Source organism: Cryptomeria japonica, chromosome 10 (genome assembly GCF_030272615.1).
Source record: "Cryptomeria japonica chromosome 10, Sugi_1.0, whole genome shotgun sequence".
Lineage (NCBI taxonomy): Eukaryota > Viridiplantae > Streptophyta > Pinopsida > Cupressales > Cupressaceae > Cryptomeria > Cryptomeria japonica.
This window is the reverse complement of record NC_081414.1, coordinates 710,926,759-710,931,861: the sequence shown is the minus strand read 5'-3', so window position 1 is coordinate 710,931,861 and position 5,103 is coordinate 710,926,759.

Sequence of the window (5,103 nt, the reverse complement as noted above, 5' to 3'; positions counted from 1 at the left end):
CTCATTCTTGAAATCCTCCATAATATTCTCTACCCTCTGGGGGTTCATCCTTCTAGGCGACATCTCCTCCTTTGCTCCGGTAGAACTACCTGAACTCAATGATCTGACTATAGGTTTTAATTGCCTCACACTCAGTGATCTATTGAACACACTTGCAGGTTGCCTTCACTCAAAGATTTGTTTACCTAAAGGAATGCCTCAAGGCTCGCAACCAGCTTTGATACCACTTGATGCATCCATGGTCCAGTGGGTCCTTAAAGATAACTAAACACATCATGCATCAAGATTAACACAATGGAAGCAACAACAACACATAGAAATGTTACAGAATCAAACATCCTCATCGTCATATATTTATCATAGAACATTCGGTAATCAATCGGTTACATGCAGGCTAACATGATAGATTACAATCCATCTGGAACTCTTAGAGTTATCTAGATCTCTAATCATGAATCTAGAATCTCATACTAGTTGATGTCCCTCTAATGACTATAGAAAAAAAAACATATATCCTCTAGAACACATCTAGGTCAGCCACAAAAGATTACATTAACCAAGGAGGGGAAATAAAACGTGTAAGACCAATTAGCCCCAAAACGTGAAGATCTCATCTGCCAAGAACAATCCGGAAGTGAAGACCACAAAGGAAGGTTGGCCAAGGACCTAATAATATTGAGTGTGGTGCAAAATGGATTTGTAATCCAAGAAATCACTCTGGAAAAGAAGAAATCTCAAACTTAGAGGATAAGCTCAAAAGCTTTGGAACCTAGAAACAATTACTATGGAAGGAACAACTCACTGGAAAAGAACCCAAATGAATTGGAAATTTGAAATAATGCACAATAACATGCCTAGAATTCAAAAATATGATATGCAATGAAAGATAAATAGCTACAGGAATACACTCAAAGAAACACAAAAAACTACTACATGAACTGAACAAGAAAAAAACTAAGGAAATATTTTTGGTTGATGCAAGATTCCTCATAGACGGGGGATGCTCCTGCATCAGTCAAGGTATGTGTGGCATTCACAAAGAAAACATACTTATCACAGACAACCAAGACATACTTACCCCAGAATGCTTGAAACATTCAACAAACAAAAGACATAAAACAAAGAAGGACCATGAGCCATCCTGATCACTCTAAATCACTCAGTGACATCATCGAGAAACATAGGAACATGGTCAAAGATAAATCAATGAATGATAAGAATCACCAATTAAAACAAGTAAAACAAACATTCTGATCTCCATTGCCAAAGTGATAGTGGTGTGATGAAAGAACAATCATGTTGTCTAGTTTCAAGGAATGCAGTACCCAGTCTAAGATAGGACACAGTTTGATTTCCAGTATACTACACCCTATATAAGACCCATGATAATGTTTGACAATGGACTGATAATGATTGATGGTATGATAAAAGAATAATTATCCGGTCAACTACTAAGAGGGGGGTGAATCAGTATATAGAAAAACTGATACAAACTTCACCAATCTCAAAAATCAATCTCTCAAAGTAAACTTAGAACTAACAATGTAATACTTCTATCAAAATAAAAAATCATAAGATAAACTGGTTGACTATTACAAAAAATAAATAGTAAACAACTTCTTCATTTCTCAATGCTTTCGGTTATCATGACTTATCAAAGTAGTTATGTTAAGTAAATCAACCATGAAAACACAACCACAAAAACATTCACCACTTGACACAAATATTTTTGACATGGAAACCCAAATAGGTAAAAACCACGGTGAGATGAGACTCACAAGATAACTATCTGAACTCTTCTGAAGTTCACCTTGTTAGTAGCCTAGCCTGTTAAAGCTTTACAAAAAGTCATGTTAAGAACTGATCCTATTAGGAATCACCTAGTTAAGGGATTGACTACAATGCCTTGTTAGAAGCAATACCCTATAAGGAGTAACCTTGATAGAGGATTTGAAAATCCAAGCTAATGGATCACCTTGTTAGGGGATTTGAATAACACCAAGCTTGTTAGAGCTTACTTGGTTAGGGGATTTCAATTCTGCTGTAATAGTTAGAAAACAATAGGAGTTTGTTGATCTATTTGAATAACACTAAACTTGCTTGATCAGATCCATTTCGTGCTCCTATCTGCCTTTACTCAAACTGCATATACATCATCCGATTCGGCAACCACACACTCAAACAATCTTTTCTAACTCTTTGCCAACTCATTAAACTAAAAAAATTCATTGACCTTATAAACAAATCAATTAGGCCGGTAACACAAAAAAAACCTAATTGTCATAGAGATTACAAACAAATCAGTTCAAGCATGACTGTTGGATTACATAGCAATCTCTACCTATCAATCAAGAAAACCTTGATCACTCCTTGATCACCGCTTCATCAAACTTAGTAACTCACCACATGCTTTGCATTAGATCCAATACATTTTCTCATTCCCTAGACAAAAACCGTTACAACAACTCGCCAAAATCTCTTGAAATTGTCTTCATACAATAATCATACGTGTCATAATCATTACCACTTGTCATCAGATCATAAACAAATATAACCAATTCACCAAACTTAATTAGTTAGGGTTTATCAAAAACAATAGGTAGGGTTTACCAGTTACATAAATAGATAAGGTTTACACTGATTACCGGTTCACTCCACAAATTCTTCCTACCAGTTACAGTAACAATATTACAACAATATCAACAATATCATTACCAGTTAGTTGACATCAATGACAACATAACATATCATTAATGCAATCTTCATGCAAATGCCAACAATGATAATTTGTTGATGTTTTTTTGACTGATAGGACAACTTTGATCAGTTTGAATTCTTGGTTTGCTGAACAGTTCATCTGTCAATGTGTGATTTGTTTAAGTGCAGTGTTTAATGTGTTTATGTCTAACGTCTGCTAAAATGTTTGTCTATGTACAAAAGGAAAAGTTTATTGGTAGAATGAAACAAAAGTGATTATTTATGTACAAAAGGGACAGTTTACTAGTGAAATGAAACAAAGACGATAATTTTTGAATTTTTTATGTTTTCTATTTTTGAGTTTTTTTGAAATTTTTTATTTTTTTGTGCTTTTTTAAAGGACAATTTAAGATTTTTTTTGGATTTTTTCAAGACATTTTTTAGTTTTTTTTAATTTTATTTCAAGACATTTTAAGATTTTTTTGAGATTTTTTTCACGACTTTATTTGATTTTTTTGGAAATTTTTTGAGGACTTTTTTTGCTTTTTAGTGATTTTTTTAGGACTTTATTTGATTTTTAGGGATTTTTTATGATTTTGCCTCTAGTGTCTAGCAATGCAAGGAATATGATGAATGGATAAATAGGCTTGTTGCACTTTTGGTGGATAGAGGGAAGACAAAGGCTATTTATAATGGACACAAGATAGATGCAATTTCCAAGGGCTATTGTGTGATGGGATAAGGGACTGAATATGACAATGTAAAGAAATGGCATAGCCTGAGGGACATGTCAAGAGGTAATTGAAAACCATGTTTTTCATTCTACATCCTTATGTGGGATCAAGATCAATAGATGAAAAATAGTGTATGGGTGGTGATAGGATATGGATAGGATAAGAAAGATAAAAAATGGATAAGGTATATAGACTGAAGGTTGTGATAGGCCAAAGGATAGTGATAGAAGTTTGCAATAAGCCAAGGGATATGGATGAGAGTTTGTAATAATCCAATGGATAAAAAACAAAAGCTATGATAGATTGAAAGTTACGAATAGGATGCATGAAATTCATAAAGGTACTTAGCCTTGTCAAGATCAAAGGTGGAAAAGGGGATATGGACATGAGGGGTGATAGGATAACGGAGGAGTATGACAAGGTATGATAGGATAAAATAAATGCAACTTGTCCCCAAGTATGGTATGCAAGATGTTCATAGATTACACATGACACTTGTTTGCTAGGTTTTCATCATGGTACTTGCCCAAGGCACCTGTTTGCCAGGTTTTCACCAGTGGGCAAATTATTTTTCTTTACTTTTTTTTCTTTTTTTATCTCTTTTTTTCTTTTTTCTTGATTTTTTTCTTTTTCTTTTTCAATTTTTCTTTTTTCTTTCACCTTTTGCTTTCTTTTTTTTTCAATGTTTCAATTTTTGACTTTTTGACTTGTAGCAGAAAAAGGACACTTGATAAGGGATGGAAGGACTCAAGCATCTTGTTGTTTGGATAGTAGCCTTGAAAAATGGACCATGACCATTAAGGTATGCTCAAAGACATTGGTAGGATCATGAAATGGAAATGATATGGGACTAAGGCCAGGATTTACACAAAATATGAGATTAGAGGGACAAAGGGATGGAAAAGAGGTGCTGGATAATAGATAGGGTATTGGAAGAGTTAGACTTGAGTGGATGGAAATACTGACAAGATCAACATTGGCACACACCTTGAGGGGTGGTGGATTGATAGATGAAAAGTGGATCTCGAATTTTATGATTTTGATGGAAGAATAGCCAGGGATTTTGGGACATAAGTGTATACACCTAAAAATGGTTTGAAGATAATTAATTAAATAAGAAATTATTTAATTAATCATCCTCCCTAATTTAATTGAATTCATTAGCAATTTGATTAAATTCTCCCTTTCATCCACTTATTAATAAATCTAAAGATTTATTTAATAGGTTCATTTCAATGGTCAACTTTGATTAATTAACCTCTTATTAATTAATCCCTCCCCCATTAAATTCATTTCTTCTAATCCCCTAATTAATTAAAACAAATAAATTTATGAGTTGTTGAAAATTAATTAGTCTTTTCCTATTATTTGAATTTTTAAATTCAAATTACCCACATGCCACCTAACCTAACAATCCCTCTAACCTAACCCATTCCACCTAACCTTGGGTTTTGCCTAACCCATTCCTATCTTGCACATTCTAACCTCCTTATCCTAACCTCTTATGGTGTGGAAATTCTTCCCTTGAGACACATGGCACTTTGGCCACATGTCTCCTTTATTGGACATTTGCCCTCTCATGAGAAAGGGTCCTTGACACTTGTCACCATAGAAATGACAAGTGTCCCTTCCTCCAACCTCTTCTCCAACCTCCTCCAATTTTAACCTTGAT